Source organism: Agelaius phoeniceus, chromosome 7, assembly GCF_051311805.1.
Source record: "Agelaius phoeniceus isolate bAgePho1 chromosome 7, bAgePho1.hap1, whole genome shotgun sequence".
In the NCBI taxonomy this organism is placed as follows: domain Eukaryota; kingdom Metazoa; phylum Chordata; class Aves; order Passeriformes; family Icteridae; genus Agelaius; species Agelaius phoeniceus.
Window position 1 is genome coordinate 21,261,810 of NC_135271.1, and position 17,982 is coordinate 21,279,791.

General features: G+C 40.2%; 1 long non-coding RNA gene across 1 annotated transcript in view; it reads right to left on the reverse strand.

The window, feature by feature from the left end:
* Nucleotides 1-5,842: 5,842 nt before the first annotated feature.
* The window catches only part of LOC143694495 (uncharacterized), a 157,529-nt gene continuing 145,389 nt past the window's right edge, over nt 5,843-17,982 (reverse strand). Inside the window, exon 3 of the long non-coding RNA XR_013182997.1 lies at nt 5,843-6,004. This is a non-coding gene — a long non-coding RNA (uncharacterized LOC143694495). The remainder of the gene's footprint in view (nt 6,005-17,982) is intronic.

Sequence of the window (17,982 nt, forward strand, 5' to 3'; positions counted from 1 at the left end):
GATCTCCCCACATCAGGGACAGGATGGTAGGTACATAGACTGCTGCCAGCTCCTTTCCTTTCCTACTCAGGAAAGCATTCTTATTCAGAGCAGCACTTAAGTAAATGTTTAAGTGCTTTGTTGAATTTGAACCAAAATTCTCACTCTCTAGGTGATATATATTTGACTTTTTAAAACTTTATCTTTTTTCCTGCTGTTCTTCCAGTTTGGGTTTATTTGGTTTTTTTTTTTTTTTTTGGTTGGTTTGGGTTTTTTTTGGTTTTTTTTGTTTGTTTGTTTGGTTTTTTTTGTTTGTTTGTTTTTGGTTTTTTTTCCCATGTTGCTCATCTCTAAGGCTTCTCCTTTTTTTTGTTATCAGCATTCTGGTGGATGTGTTTCAAGAACCAAAAGAATTGTGGTCACCACTCTCATATCCGCCCACTTAATTAAAACAGTTCAAAGTTTAATTGGGTCACTTCTTGCTTTCAGCCAAAAATCAAGGCAGTAAGAGCATGACTTTGAAACATCTCTTATTGATAGATTTCACACTTTAAATCCTTAGGGTTATGTCAAGATATGGAGAGCTAAAGCAAGAACAACTTTAATAAGCCTTCTCCTTGGTTATTTAGAGTTCAGAAATTCTGACTTTTTTTGCATCCAAGCAACTTTTCTAAAGTGGTTCCTTGGCAGAAGTGAGAATCTCAAACCCATCGTCGTTGTTCTAAAGCTATAATTTACAAAGACACAGTATTAGATCCTCAAAAGGAGGAAGTCAGCTGCACATTGAATGCTTTGGAAACCTGTCTCAAGCATGACAATTAGCAGGCTAATGCTGCACTGTTCACTGTCAAAGTGGAGCCAGGCTCCACGTGTGTCTCCAGCTCCAATGTTTGCAGTGTTGGAGAGAACTGTGTAATTGCAGTGCAGATGTATCCTCAATAACATGGATTATTCACCAGCCTCCAACACACAGCTTCTACAACAGTATATGGAAATTGTTAAGGATTATATATAAAGATACTAATCACTAACAACACCTGCTGAGGTCCTATGACAAAACCCCGCTTGCAACAAGGTTTTCAGAAAGGTTTCACCATCTAATTACACACAGGCTTCTGTTTGTAAGCAGCAACCCTTGCTGGGAAAAGGAGATGAGGATTCTCTGTTGACTTCCTATCTGCTGTTCCCAGAGCTGAGCAGGTTTCCAGCAACACCCCCAAAGTTTTCTATTCAACAGAGAATCCATGTGAAACTAACACAGCACACAAAAATAACCTGAACTATCCCTTCAGAAATAAAACCTTGGAAATGAGAACTGGACACTTCAAATCAATTTGACCTGCACAAATAAGTGTCTTTTTAGACAGTAATAGGGTGCCTAGACTCTCATTTCAGCTGTGGAAACTCTGGGGAACAGTGAGCTCATAAATCTGTAATACACATGCAGGCTGCATTCAAAGTTTCATCGGGAGAAAGAAAATGACCAAAATGTGAATTTTTTTTGTTTTAAGCAAAGCCAAAGCACAGATGTGCTGTGCATGGCTGCATGGAGAGGGTGGCTGGGCATCACACACCAGGTAAGAGACCAGTACAGTGGCTGTAATGTGTTTAACCAAGTTGCCCAATAAATTGTTTGTAACTGAAATAAAAGAAAGCAGTATGAAGGATTTTCTGTGTCTAAGTAAAGATAGTGGCTCAGAGTAGGATCCACTCCTGACTGGTAAGAACCATAAGCTTTTCAGTCTTTCTGACTGGAAAATTTGTTAAAATAATGGTACACAATTCCTAGTGACAATGATTATAAAAAAAAGTATAATAAATCCTATTAGGCAAAAATGTCAGGGTACTCTGTTTTTGAGATACAATTTAGTCTAGTGAATAAGAAAAGTGATCTTGTGTTTCAAACAACTTAGTGGAAATAAACTGGATTTTAATTAGAAAAGAAGTATGATGAAATTAAAGCTAAACAAAGAACAAGGCCTTAACAAAACTAGGTGAAGTGTTTTTCAAAAAAGAAGTGTTTTCACTTTTTAATTGTAAATTGAATTAAGGAGCATATAGTTATTATATAAAGAAGATAATGACAGGAAAATATTCAGTTGGAGAAGTGCTTTAGGAGTCAGCTGGGATATATCTATTCCTACAGCCCATGGAGCAGAAACATTTTTTACTAGAAAGAAGGAAGATTTCTTGCTGATACACAATTTATAGAACCACAGAAAGGCCTGGGTTGGAAGGGACCTGAAATATCAGCTAGTTCCAACCCCCAATCATTCCCCTTCTGTGTCACCTCTTCCCCTTCCACAAAAATTGCAGGTGACAAGCATTTTCCAGCTGGCCATCAGACCTTCTCTTTCACAGCTTCCTTATTTTCATAAGCCACAAAAGCAGGTTCTCTATTGTCTTAATTCACAAAGGTTTTAACAAGTCAGGCCTAAAGAGAAAAGGAAGGCAGAGAGGACATCATCTTGGGCTTACCAAGCTGCAGTCTGCTCACTCATCCCTCCCCAGTTCCATGCTGCTCTGTATCCGATAAACTTTGCTTTGTGAAGGAGATAAGAAAATCAGATAAATCTCTCAGAACAGAGGCTGATCCCACTGTCTTTTGCAGGCAGCAGCTTGTAAGTATTCACACTCCAAGCCTAAATATTTGCTTCTCCATAATGGCATCTTAGCCAGATTTACAAAGCCAGGGGAGCAGCTCCTGTTTCATTAAACGCAGTGTCCTTCCCTTTCTCACAATAATCTCTCCAGACTGTATTGATTCAGACAACACAATTAGTGCTGACTCAGATTAAATACAGTCTCAAAACCCACTTTTTTTTCTCATGGCAAAAAGGCAAACTGAAGACCCTTATGATTTGTACTGTAGCAACATAAAAATAGAAAAGAAAATTCTGCAAATGCTTACAGAACCTTTCCAGTTTATGTGAATCAAATACGAATCTGAAGTCCTTTGGGCATCTGATAATGTGTACAGTAATTTCCAGAAATATAGAAATAATTGATTTATGTTGCTTCAGAGAAGGGTCCTTGGAGCAAGGACCATTTACCCTTAGGGATTCAGAACTGCTTAGTCAAACAACCAAGTGGAAGCAGAAGTCACATTTAAACTCTGTAGCCAGCAATTAAAATGAGCTACGTTTTCTTACACCTTTTGACTTCTTGGGAATAAAAACCCCCACAACAACAAAAACCCCAAACTCATGAAAAAACCCCAACAAATGCATAAAATAACAAGAAAAAAAAAAACCCAAAAACCACCAAAACCAAAGGACCATGCATCCCCAAAACCCCCCAGAGCTAGAAGTCTATTGTCTCACTCACATGGATGGAAGTTCCCCACCTCACGAATTTACTGACTTTAATATCTTACCACAAATGCCTATTGAAAAATAATAGGCCTTTTTCTGAGGGCTCTGTCCTGTTCCCTGTTTTTCTATTGCCATCCTGACAGGATTATCTGTGCCCTTTAGCTTTGTTTCTGCTAAAATATAAAGACCTCATGAGAGCAGGGCTCCCCTGGAAGCAGCAGTCACTGTCGGTTGTCGCGTTCTTGCTTGGATGATTTCTGCCACCGAGCACAAACACTGGCCAAAAACAGCCTCCACAAAAAGGAACACTAGCCACAAAAATGACACCTTCTAGCAGGAATGACATGTACTTAGCACTGCAGCCTGGCCTGCCAAGCCTCTGGTGCTGGGGGCTCAGCTAGCAGGTCTCCTGCGCTACCAGCATGGGCATTTTTCCTGTCAGGATTTTACTGCTTTCTCAGCTGAAGGGTACGAATGGTTTTCTGCTTCTCCTTCTCTCCACTACAAATCAGCCTACTTTAATTTGTGCAGTTCTGTTTTTTTTTGTCAGTGGCTTATCATCACGTTGTCTTTAGAATACTTGAGAAACATTAATGAAACACAAAAATGCACTGATTTGTGAAAATAATAAGCATTTCACTTAGAAGGGAGTACGTTTATACTGGTAGAGATGCAGACAGACATCAGTCATTATACCAGCTCACCCAAACTGTGGTCTCCTTTCATTGAAAAAACATGGGAGATTCACCATCAGATTCATTATAACATGTCCAGAGATAGATTTTTATCTCCTCTGAAGGGCCTTTCTCCATTTAACCTCTTGTTCAGCCATTCAGGAAGAAGTAGTGCAACCTTGCAGAGAGTTTGTAAGTTATGGGGCAGGGACATCAGTGTGCTGTGTATGTCCAAAGACACTGCTGGAGAAAATTTAAATGTTATTCTTGCTAAATCATAGCTCAATTAAAAAAAAAAAAAATGCACAGAGAAAGGAAGGAAAAGGCTGTACCAAGTACCCAGACAGGGTAGCAGATGGGAAAGAACAGAGCCTCTACAAGGTCACATAGAGCAGGTGGCTGCTTGTTTATAGACTCCCTTTTTCAGGAGAATATGTATTTTGCAGTGTGAATTATGAAATATCCCCTATTTATTATAAAGGAGGACTAGAACATCTCATCTCCCCAATTATGTTTCATAGAGGAACCTGTGCTTAGGTTTCAGATAGGAAATGAGTCTTTCAATTTCTGTATTCCTCAAAAGAATCTTAAAAGAAAGGCCCAAGCCTGCAAATGTCCCATATCTGGGTAGATTTTCTCACCACTGTGCTGTTGGCCTTCCCCATGTCTCAAACCCACACACATCCACTGCCAGAAACCAAGCTATTACAAGCAGGAGGTACATGAACCTGAAGCTAAAGTCTTTTAATCAGACTCGAAAATTCATCAAGTATACAGATTAATTCCTTATTAGTGTTAAAATCTGTACAGCACTAATGACTCAAGCAGAACAACTTGTGTTACCACTAGTTTAAATTTTTATCATTTTGGGGCCAAAACAAACCAATATGTAGGTGTGTTTACCTCTTCCATTACATGGCTAGCTGAAGTGCCCCCCGGAAACCCCCACCAGGGGTGAATCCAGCAGAATGTATTCCAGTGCATCTTGAAAAACTGCTTCATGAAAGTTAAAGCATCCTGATCGCAGTGATCAATCCAAATGCTGCTCAAATGCCAACTGTTTTGACACAGACCAATCTTTTTTGTCTGAGAGCCAGCACAGAAGCTTTAAATGTTGCAGTATTTGCAGTATTTGTTATATATAACAAGGGAATTATTGCACAAGTAATGTCCATGATGAACAAAGCCAGAATGTAGCTGCCACATCACTGGATTTCTCTAACACACATTGATGGAACAATCAATAGGTTATTTTGCAGTTTTCCTAATAAAATATTTAATGCACGAGCAATATAGAAAAAATTTAAAATCAACACTAAACTGAGCTGCCAAATGGAAAGAAAAACACTGGACATGTGCTACATGATTGTACGTGTGCTGCTGCTGCTGTTGTTCACAGAATGGAGCTCCACCATCTGAACACAGCAGTCCTTCCTTTCCTTCAGTGACTTAGAGCCAAGAGCCTGGTTCTCAAAATATTCATCATTCAAAGGCCTCCATAGCCAAATACTGGTGAGAAAATTAAGACAGCAAGACTACAAAAACAGGATTTATTCCACTCAGGTCCAAACTCTGTATAGGAGCAGAGAGTTCCTCATACCCACTCTCAAAGAGAGCCTCCTTCCCTTTCATCAGCTCATTTCTCACTTCTCACCACCCCCAAAGTGGCATTTCCTATCCACAGGCATGGATACAGAGCCTGCTTTACCTTCTCATTCATATTGTCTAAGGGATGCTCTTTAAGATTATCACTCATCTCTGGCTCCCTTTAAGGATAAATCCTCCCAGCTGACATAAACCCACACAACTTCACTGAAATCAGAGAGCCTTAATCAGTTTAATCAGATGAGGAACTTACACTTTCTGCCTGCTTCTTCTGCTTTGTCCAGTTAATTCATGCCTTTTAAAGGGATGGATTCACCGTTTTCTTTCATTCTATTTCTTAAGGAGCTTCCCAGTATTTCTTGTCACTGCTAGTTTTTCATCTATCTCAAAACATCTTCTCCAAAGTCTGTTGATTTCATTCAATCTTCTATTCTACCAATATTAAAAAAAAAAAACAACCTGAATTATGCAATCAATTTCTCTATTTTTAATTCTGCTACATTAAAAAATTATCATAAACACATTGTAGGAATTATATGTATAAAATTACCTTTTCAACAAAATACACAAATGAAATATAGCCTATATTGAATGTTTCCTTTTAGAGGTATTGGAGGAAGGAGAAAAGCTGCTTCTTTCTTAATGTGGGTGGTAGAACTGAAAAAAAAATGAGAACTTCTCCAATCTGGAAGAAAAACTTGTTTGCCATCCTGAATGAACACTCATGCTACCAGCAGTTATTTTTACCTAGCCCATCGTTTTGTGGCTGGGAGAGGCTAACAAAATCTCTTGAGAATTTGGGATTTGGGAGACAGGGGCTCCGTGCTGAAACATTTCAATACCCTGCATCCTACAGAACGGCTCATGGAATAGAAATTACACTCCCTTCTGTGCCTCTGTCAGAGGTAGAACAGCAGCCTGTCAAGGCAGCAATGCTGCAGAACCCTTTTACAGCCAGGAGCAAATGTAGTTGCACATGCTGGTGCACCCCGGGCGGGGAGCCAGGAGAGCGTCCCCCGGCACACACACGCCGGGAAGCGCGGCATTGACGCGCGGCTCAGCGCTCATCTGGAAACGCGCCCCAGCAGCTCCTGCTGGGCACCAGCTCTGAAACACTTTTAGAAGTAGTTTCTGGAAATGCTGTTGTTTCAGTAAATAGTGTGAATTGAGCGCTGTTATTTCCTAAACCACAGGAAACGGTGCCTTTTTAAGGCTTGGAGCTTAAGCTGGCACAACTACTTTATGTAAAGGTAACATTTTAAGGGTGGGGGCTTTTTGCCTGAATTTTTTCAAGGCACAGCAAGTTTTTAATTATGATGAAGGGTCTCTCTATCAGGAACCACATAATCATAAAAAAAAAAAGTAAAGTAAAACCTCTGAAAGTTATTTCAGTGCACTGTGCTCTTCAGCTGATGCCAAACATTTGCAGACTGTGGATTTAAAATTTGACCTCCCAGAAAAAGCAGCAGAGGTCAAAGCTGTTATTCACAGAGCCCCAGTGACCAGTGGCTAGCACAGCAAGGCAAGTCAGGCAGGGATAAGGATAAAAAGCAGTTCTCTCTCTCTTCTCTATCTGCCTGGAGGGAACGAAGACACCTACTTTTGCAGCTCCAATGTTCAAATCCTTTTTGCTTTCATGTGGTTACTGTGAATGTTCTCTGGAGTATTAAATGAGAGGAAGGCATTACAGTTTTTAACTTTGATGCTCTATTAAGATGAATATGTACCTAATGAGCTGAGAAATTACCATTGCTGCTTTTTTTTTGTGTGCTGCTGTACAAGAGTAGCTAATCAGGACAGGGGCATGCTCTTTGTGTTCCTAACCCAACAGCAATGAAAGTTAGAAGATCATATTCAAACATATGTTTAATGCAGCAACAACAAAGGCAATAATAGCTTCTGCTATGAAAGGAGGACTAAAAGAGCATTTATTTTTTATTTTACTTTTTTTAAAAATTATTTTAAGAGCTACAGTAACTGACTCTTGCAGTTCAGATGTTGTTTGGCATAAAACTTGAGGGATATTATTTGTAAACAGCTATACCAATCAAAATTGTAAACATTTAAATGTCCTAAGACAAACAGCAACAAAAATAACCATCACAACTGAATCCACTGATTATTCTGGGAGAAAAAAAAAAGTTTTAAGTTAATAGCAGCATTTGAACTCTATTGAAGCTCCTTAATGCAGTGAGTTAATCCTGTTGGAATTTGAAATATGTCCTTATTTCTCAGGTCAGGCCCCCTAAGAAGGAAGCTGTATCTAATGACAACATGAGAAGATAAAGCCAATTATATTCCAGCATTATTGACTAATATTTCCTACTTGTCAACTGGAGTGTGGCAAGCCTTATTCATACTGTGATATGTGATCATGGATATGAATCTCTGTTTCCCCCTAAGGGAAATCTTGCAACAAACAGTTGACAGAGCAACAAACAATTTCCAAAGTAACAAATTAAAAATCTAATAAATATGATGCAAAGAAAGAATGTGAGAATTTAGGCATTTTTTTAGTGCCTAAAACAAAACACAAGTTCTCCTTCCTGTCAAAGATACCTTGGTGGAAAGGTACTGCTGAAGTAATGAAGAGAGCACCACCACCCTGACGTCTTGCCAAGGTTCATGTCCTGGAAAGTTTCAGTCCCCTGTGCATCTCACAAATGTTTTACCAGGTAACTTTACTCAGGAGGTGAAAAGACCTGAACTCAGTAACAGCTCTGAAGTCCTTGCCCCTCTGAAAAGCAGAAGTTTGAGTAATTGCAGCTCCTTTGGCAGGCACAACGGGCCAGGAGCTCTCTGAACTAAACCTTTATAATGGTCACACTACATTTCTGTAAGCAAACCACAGGAAAGTTCCCTCTTCCCTCTGCTCCTGCAAGCATTAATTTCCAGTGCTTACAAAAGGCAAGATGGTGTTTGCTTGGGAGTTTTTTTGTGTTTTAGTAAAGAAGATGTTGCTCTTCTCATGTGCCACATTTAGCCTATGGCAGAGGTGACATAAGAAAAAATTTCCTAAAGTCTCATTTTAAAAAAATCATCAAAGTCCCAGAAGATCTGGTAACATTATAGAGAAAATAACAGTAAGGATGATTCATCCCTGGTTCTCTTTGATGCGGTTTTGCTTGTAGAAGATGCACTCCAACATTTTTCAAGAGTATTTTCCCTTTGATAGAAGTATTACTGCAAAATGTGGTCCAGAGGATTATGTTTTTAGGTCGTGCTAGGCTCTCAGTTCTTCAGTGACATTTGTGCCAGCCCTGTAATTGTAGTTTGAATTTTGGCCACCTTCAGTAATGACTCTGGCACGGGACTACCCTGCTGTACATGTAGCCACAGCACAGCCTCGTGGTGGGGTTGCTTGGGGAGAGACTTTAAAGGACACTATTTTAACCCAGGTGCTTGGAAACAGAGCACCCTGAGCTCTCCTTCTACACAGTGAGGGAGCAAAGCAAGCTCTGCTCATTTTGGGCTCCTGAATTCCCCTCACACTGACTTCTGCTGCTACAGCAGCACTCAATAGGAATCCCACAGGGAATCTGAACAGAGGGAACAATTTTCTAAAGAGAAAACGTCACACAGAAGGAACAAGTGAGGAGGAAGTGTCATTTTAGGGTTGTATTTAAGCTGTGATTCCACCTTGAAGGCAAGACCTGGTAGAATCTCACTTTCCCACAAGTAATTTGCATCCTCCGTGCACTCAGTCACATCAACTGGCTGCACAGGAAAAATTAAGTGTGATTACTACTTAATTATCATGAGATCTGTGCAGCCAGGGATCAGCAATAATCCCACCTGATGCATCAAAAATGCCTATTAGGATTGAAGGGTCAGGAATGATTTTTAAGGGGAATAACAATAATAATTAAAAATGAAAGAGGTGCATTTCAGATAATAAAAATCTTATTTTTTGCAATTAACTCACCTCTCTTCCTTTTCCCAGTTAATGGCAAAGTAGAGCAAGGCTAGAAGTAACAGAAAAAGGAAAGAGAATCCCACGTCTGAGGCTCTTCAGGATGTACTTAGAAGCAGTAAGGTTCAAGTGAAACATAGGGAATTTTCACAACAGTTTATCTTTTGTCTAAGCACACATTATTTTAATATAGTGTTTCAGTGAGTATAAATTTAGGTTCCAGCATGCATGGCTGCTGAGGAGCATGCCACAGTCACAGCTATAATCTGCTTCATAGAGGTATTGCTACAGGTGGCAGAGGAAAAGAGAACAGAACTATTTTACCCCAATTTACTGGCCTAGCGTGGAGGAGGAGAATGGGAAAAGAGGCACTTTATTCAGATAATAAGCAAAATACCTGTGAAAGTCACAAGATAAGCAGAAAAGCTCTACATCAACCACTTCCAAACCCATTCTTCTGAGTTGTAGTATGCTTTATAAGTCAGCTAAAGACTTATTAAAGTTGTTTAAGAATGCGAAAGAAGAAACAACAGGCTTTGAAGAAGATTGAATTATTTTACATTGTCAGTGTTACGAACTCAGGAAGGCTGGTTGGCTGCTGGGGATTTAAGAAAACTTGCTTTGTAGTAGTCAGCACGGGGAAATTCAGCAAGCACAATTTAATAAACAAATCCAATGGAACATGAGTGTCCTGCCACCATCCTGCTCCACCACAATGAGCCAGAAGGTCGGGTTCCCTGCTGCCACTTTGTAGCAGACATGAGATGAGAAGTGCGGCTGTGCGCACCCGCGATAATGCACGGTGATTCACTAAGTGCCTCGCTGAGAGAGGCCTTCAGGGGCCACCAGCACTCTGCTCTCCCCAGTGCCTCACTACAAACCATCTCCTGCCCCACAGCACAGGGCTGGAAGCTAAAATAATAAAAAAAAAAAAAATGAAAATACAGCAGTAATTTCTTTCCGACAGCGACTTGACACCCAGCTGATGGAAGGAGCTAAACCCTGTAACCTCTACACCTTGGGTTCTGCTGGAAGAGATTGTCTCAAAGCACCCACGGGGTTATGGATTCCTGCTAATAGCAGCAATAGGATGGATGATAAAATTATGGCGGTGTAGAAATGCTCTCTCAATTAATTTCCCATCATGTTAAGGCCATTATCAGTGCATGTCATCTGGTGAAATGGAAAAGAAAAACACAAACCCAGAAGCCTTCAATACCTCTGAAAGTTTCACTCACTTAGCACATGATCTAATTGCAGGGTAGAACAGCCTCTTGAAATAGTTTACCTTCAAATAGAGCTGTAATGGTATTGATTTAAAGCATTGACAGGCAGAGCTGCTTAAAACATAAGCATAGATGGAATTAAAAAAGAAACAGCCCAGAAGGAAAGCAGGCAGAGATTCACCTCTCACCCCCCCCAAAATAGGCTGATTCAAGATTTCTAGATGTCAAACTAGAGCCTTCTTGCACCAGCTTCAACACAAAGCTCACAGACCACTGTTTTACAGAGCTTTATATTACACCATGTTATATAATGCAGCTATTTCTCTACAGGAGCTGTTTCTAACTACAGGTCCCCTTAGCTATTATCTGCAGTTTTTCAGGGGGAATATGAGAGTTTAGAAAAGTATGGATGGGAAGAAATACAATGTAACCTCTATGGAAGGGCTCTCAGACATTCACACACAGATACAGGCACACACTTATTAATATATATGAAGGTACATATGCATTTATGTGTGCACGTATATTTATATGTGCACAAATGCACAGGCATATATGGTAATTAACTAGAACCTGTTCTTATTTTGTCAAAATGAAGACTCTGCAAGAGAATAAAACAGGCAGGCTTTGCTCTCTTCTTCACAAGCTTTCTGTCTCCTCTTTGCTCACTACCTGCCAGTTTTGTCACTGCCTTCCCAATGCAGACATGGATGTGTATCAGCATGGAGCTGAGATTTTGGGATGCTGTGGGGACAGCTGAGCCAAACATGTAAGAAAAGATCACTGGTGTATGGAAGGTTCCTTCTGTGTGTCGATCTGGAGACACGATTTCCCCTACTATAATTAAGGTACAAGACATATGATTAAGAATTAAAACTCAGCCTAAGAGAAAGTGTGTGTGCCAGGAAGAAGTGAGCAGAAGAACATTTACAGTAAGACAGGCAGCAAGAAAGCAATGAGCCAAAGCCAGCTGGAAGGGTTAGAGACTTTCTTTAACATACCCAAAGAAAAATGTACATCCGTAAGCGAGAAAGAGGACAGAATCCTCCGGGGCTGTATTTTTGTCTCTCCACTTTTGAAAATGTACAGGATATATCAGGGAGACATTTGCATTTACAATGCAATTGCAACAGTCTTCTGGAAATGCACATGCAACTATTCATTGGTACAAAGAATCCATGGCAATTTGTATAATAAAAGTCAAAATTCCTTCTGGCTGTAAGAGAAACTGCTAAAGCCTTAACATCCAAGGGAAAACTTCTAGGCTGATGCACATAAAAATGTCTCACAGGGTGCCTCAGACTGTGGTTCCCATGGCTTGGTTTCAGCTGAATAGCAGCAAGAGATCTGTGATCCGGCAAAGAGATGACTGCCTTTAACCACACATCATCACCCCACAGAGCTTACAGCCTGCTGGGATTGTTACTGCTCCCCTCCCCTTCCCATACTGTCTCAGCAATCTGGATGGCATTGATCCTCGAGACAGGAGCTAGTAAAAACTAAAAAAAAAAAAAACAAAACAAAGCACTCAGACATAGTCGTGTTAGGCAATCACCACACAGGCAGATCCAACAGGGAGGGGCTTCCAGCAGCAGCTGCAATAGGGCAGGACACAGCTTGGTGACATTCTGAGCATGAGGATGACTTCCAGCATGGCTCAGAAAGCATTACCAAAGATGACTGGACTCTGATTCCAGACTTCATAGCTCTGAATAAAAACAGGTGCCCAAATGAAAGAATGCCCTTTAGCAGTGGTTACTGCTGCAAATAAGTAATAACTGAATCCTGTATCAAAATTCAGTAGTTACATTGATTTACCTTTTCCCTCCTCCAATATTACAAGAAACAGCTCTAAGCACAGTTGGCATCTTGGGAATCAGGCAGAGAAAAGCATTGCTCTGTTTGTGGAGATCACCAAATAACCTAAAACTCAGGAAAAAATACTTTTGGAAAGAAGTGCTTCTCAGCTTGCTGAGGTAGCAAGTTGCAATTACTGACAGCTCAGAAACATGGGATACAATTTGCTCTTTTACATCTGATTGCACTCCCCGAAATGAAGCAATGGGGACAGGGCTTTGACTGACACCCCTGAGACTTGGGCTCCTTTTGCCCAGTGTGGTCCTGGCTTGACCCTGCCACTGCACTTGCCTCATTCCAGTCTATGCCTGCCTGAAGGAATTACTCAATGGCAGCAAAATGGAACTTAACCTCATGCCATGGGCAGCTTCCTTGTTTCAGCTGCCAGCATCTATAGTGCCACTGCATTAAGGACTATCTGTTCTAATTTAAATGGGCTGCTTTACAGAACAAAATGGAGAAATGTAGACTTTATGTCTACATCAGGGGCATCTTCAGCTTTGAAGCCTGTGTAAGTCTTTTAAGCACCTCTGGATGTCAGCCATGTGAGATGTAAGTGGACATCTAGGGTATGTTAATAGTTTTACTTTAAAAAATGTAACCTGCAACAATAAAGCACCTTTTTCTTCCTCAAATGAAAGCTAGAAGAGAAAAGGCATTCAGCTACAGATCCAGCTTGGAATCACTGATAGTAGGGGAGGGGAGCCCCACACATTCACCTTGAAAACCCCCTCTAGCCATCATGTCAGGCAGAAAGATGATGCAGTGAAATTTTCCCAGCAGTAGTGGATCATCGCTGTGTTTCTTGCCGTAGCAATTGATGTTTAATTCCAGCTTTTTGAAAGTTAGATCACTGAAAATGCCTACAGCTGCTCTCTATCTGCTCCACTTCAATACCTATCTGGTTTGGGAACCAGCCTTTGTAGCTGGTTATGTAACTTCATTTCAATCCTCATTAAAAAACAACGCATACCACTGAACTCCTCCCTGCCCCAGTGACTTGCATGTCCCTTTGTTTCATGGGGCAATTTCAGCCACTTCCAATAGCATCAGTTTTGACTGATATTCTTCGTCTATCTAGATTCTGTGAAGAAAGTGATGCTATTGACTTTTTGACTCAGCAGGACTTTGGCTTGAGACACAGCTGCAAGGATCACTCATGTGAGTGAGTGGTTTCCCTCAGCTTTGCTTCAGCCACAGGATCTGGAGAACACTGTGTTGTTACTATAATAAAACACCCCAGGATTTCTGTTAAACTAAAAGTGGAAGCTTTTGACATTTAATCCCAATTCTGAGTGTACAGTTTCTGAAAACTCAGAATGTAACAGAATCAGAATTTGGTGCCCAAGCCAAAATATGAGACATCATTTCAATTTAGCCTTCACTGAGTGGTCAAAGCCAGACAAAATAGAAAAAAACCCAAAAAAACAGCTAAAGGTACAAAAAGAATTTTAATAAGAGCAGCCTCCAGCCCACTCAGTCCCTGCTGTGGAACTGGCAGCTTTTTACATCCTCATGAGATGGGTGAGGCACAGAATTATACAAATTCCTTATAGGGTTTGACAAGTCCATTACACCTATGATGTCTTTAACCTTGTACTACTTTATTGTACTGAACTTACGTCAAAGCAAATATTCCAGAATAATTGGCTGATAGTGTTTGACTGCTGTGGCAACGCTGCAGAAGATACAGAACTGAGTTGTTCCTCCAGCTCCTGGAAAACAGAACTCAGCTCAGCCATGAGGAGGAGATCGAGCAGCCAAATCAAGTAGAAGCTGATGGTGATGTTTTCCCAAAACTAAACTGAAAATATTTTATAGTGACTAATAGCTGAAATGACTTTTGATCTGCTAATTTTTAGTTATTGCTTGCTTCTGTTTGCCAGTCCTGATAGCGAATGGAAACAAAGAATATAAAATAGCTGGAAGCATTACCTCTATTTCTGCTTTCATTAGGGACAGAAATTACTCAAATTTTCCAGACACTTTCTAATGCCCCTTTTTCAACTTCCTGGACAAAAAAGTGTTTAATTTGTGGAGCAGCTGTATTCAGTTGCTGCACAATGCCTTTCACCCAGGATGGCAGACTGGGGTGGTTCCATGGGTTTGGATGCCACTGCCATCACAAACACCATCTGGGTATGATAAGAGTAACAAAGCCCTGAGTAAGATAAGAGGAGCAGCAGCTCTTGTGGTGTTTTCCAAGAGCTGCTAAAAGGTGGATCTGTGGGAGGGCTGTTTAAAAAGCAAGAGGCATAGGCAGGTAGTTATAAAGTGAGCTGTCTGCTACCACAGATGAATCCCTAATCATCAGGAGTCACTGCCATGCACTGCAGATTGCTTGTTTTAAACAGCAGGAAGAGTTACTCACTCTCTACAAGTCTTTAATTTCTTTAATTAGCAGGAGGATAACTAAGAAGATGCCAAACTTGAGTCCCTGGCATACCAAACTTGAGTCCTTAGATGATCTCTTTTTTCTCCCTAACATCCTGAATACTTGAAATGGGATAAACCTAACCACAAGCCCAGAGACATGCCCTGAATAAACACCATAACACATACAATGTACAAATAAGATCACATATTCTATGTTACATAAATGTTCATGGTTAAAATACTTAAAATGGTAAAACATGATGACAATTTCCCTGAAAAAGACAGAGTCAATAAAAATTGGTACCAAATAGGGAACCTTACTTGAAGAAATTAAATGAAATTGAAGAGAGGTGATGAAATATTTCAGCCCTAATTATTTTTCTAAGATCTTGGTACACTGTTTTATAATGATATTGTCATTCAAAGCTGAAGATCTCAAAGGCTTGTGTGCACCACAGAAATACAGGATTTGAAAGACTTGTATTATTTTGAGGCAGGGAAGTATTAAAATAGTCTACATACAAAAGGTAACACCACAGAAAGATAGAAGAGAGAAGACAAAATCCAAGCTGGAGTCTAACTTTCTTAAGTGTTTCTCAGAAATCCCACGTCCAGCCCCACATGATTAATTCAAATCAAAGGAAGAGGAACAAAGAGCAAGCAGAGAATCCTCCTGAATCCCAGGCCTCTGCTCTAATTATTGACCCATGCTCTCCTTCAGCACCAATTTGCTCTCACACGGTTTAATCCATTTTTAAGCCTTGATTAAAAAAATAAATAAAACAATATAAAATCTTTAAACCATTCATCCCCAGCCTTTGCATATTACATCTAACACACATCAAGACAGAACACGGTTATTTTGTGTTATCTGAATGTGCAGTGGTGCTTTCACATCTCTCAGACTGTGCCATTGCTGAATTCAAATTTCTGTATAAAAATCAGAGCCAAAGGCAAGCAACCAGTACTGCACTTACCCATCCTGGATCTCATAAACCTTAAATAATTTGCCTGGCAATGCTGAAGTGTATAGAAAAAGGATTTAGTGCAGGGACAAGATATGAAATAAACATCTGTATTCAGTCTTGAAATGCTTCAATTTGCCATACATCTCCCAGTTTCCAAGCACACACCCTGCCAAAGGCCTTTCTGATTAATAGCCTGGAATCTCCTTCCATGGCTCCAGGGAAAGGGGAGTGGATGTACTAATCTGTTATCCACCTGTCTTTGTATTATGTAATACAACACTTATTTTATCCAGGAAGATTCATCACTATTGACACCATAATAATCACAGCTTAAATTGCATACCAATGAACTCTCAATGCTAGCCCTATCTCAGCCTGGTAACTAGAGCTGAATCAGACTTGTCTGTCAAAAGCTAACCAGGAAATCTCTAATTATTTCCTAAATAAAACAAAATGGTTATTAGTTCATAGTGAAGTTAAACAGTTAGACTACAAATAACCAGCTAAAAAGAAAAAAAATCTTCTGCTATGCAACTGAGCACAGTAAATACAAATAAACAAAATGTATTCATCCTTCACAAACAAATGCACTTTTATATAAACTAACAATATGTCTGTTTTTAATAAGACATGACTGGAAGTTTAGTCCTGCTTACAGTGGTGCAGAATCAGATCTGCCACGAGTCCAGTGAAAGATAATGTTAAAGAATAATAATTGTGACCAGGGTTACATATTAAGGACCAGGTAGGGTTTGAATTAGAGCAAGCCTAGACTCTGGGATGTGTCAGATTGTATAAAAGACTCCAAAAACCTCTTTGTTGTATGGGAACGAGGGGGAGGTTATTTCACAGCACCTCACATCACTTTGTCCACTCCCAAAGGGAGAAGAAATCTCTGCAGTTGTGAGGTCCTTTCTGTTATAAAGAGAAACCTTTGAAGAAATGACTTCCAGTGACACACATTTCAGGACTGAAAAGTCTTAGACTCAGGTGCCTTTCATTCATTTGTGGGTAAGCTCTGGCTGCCTTTGGTTTCTGAAAGGAAATATGGACTGACGAACACAATATTTCCTGTTATTTTAAACACTTTACTTTAAAGTTAAAGACTTTTGCATATTTAGAAGAATATTTGTGCCACAACCAATTTCTGCTGCTGCAGGAACATATCTGTTCATGTTCAAATCATGCATAATTGGCAGCTTTTGACTATTTTTTACCCAAGAAAAATTCCCCTAATACACACGTGGGCTAGGGAGAAAGTATCCCATCTGCTGACTGGCTCTGCAGGCATCTGGTGAATCCTGCCTTTTCCTGTTCTTAACGAGCTGCAGAAGCTGGCATGGCCATCACCATGCAAGATAATAATCGTGTTCAAAGAAATCCTCCTTTGTTCTTGCTCAGTCACTTCAGCACAGGCAATGAGAGCACACCTGTCCTGCAGCCCTGTCACCAGAGGTCACTTCTCTCCAGCTGGAGATCCTGTCTACAAGTTCAGTTTGGCAAAAGGGACAACCTGACTTCATTCAAACATACATTACAAGTCTTGTAAAACAGCAATCTACCAAGGAAGGCTGCCAAGAGGGTTGAGTTCTTTCTGATCAATTTGGGAGCTTTGGGATGGTGTAACCTTTTCTTTGTTTTTTGAGGATAACCATCACTGATGAAGGTATCAAAACTGCATTATTTGGAGGGAGCTCCACCTTAGGGTGATCTTTCAGACTAAACACCACCAGCAGGTCTATTGTACATTTGAGAAAGAACACATGGAACTTGCACTTCAAGAGATGAACTTGTTTCCTGGAGTTTGATCTCAATAATTGCTGAGCACTAAGAGATTTTCAGAGGTCCTGGGCCCAGTTTTGTATTTGGAGGCAGCAGGTGCAACCTCCCACGGAAATGAGAGACTTGACTTCAACAGAAAAATTATTTTCATCACTCTGAAATAGTCTTTTTCCTTGGTCCACTAAACCTAGTTTTCTGCTGCTGCAAAAAAATCAAGCACTAAAACCACTTGCTGCAAATTTTTATCAGGTTTTTGTTGTGCGAAACTGAATACTGTTTTTAGGTGGT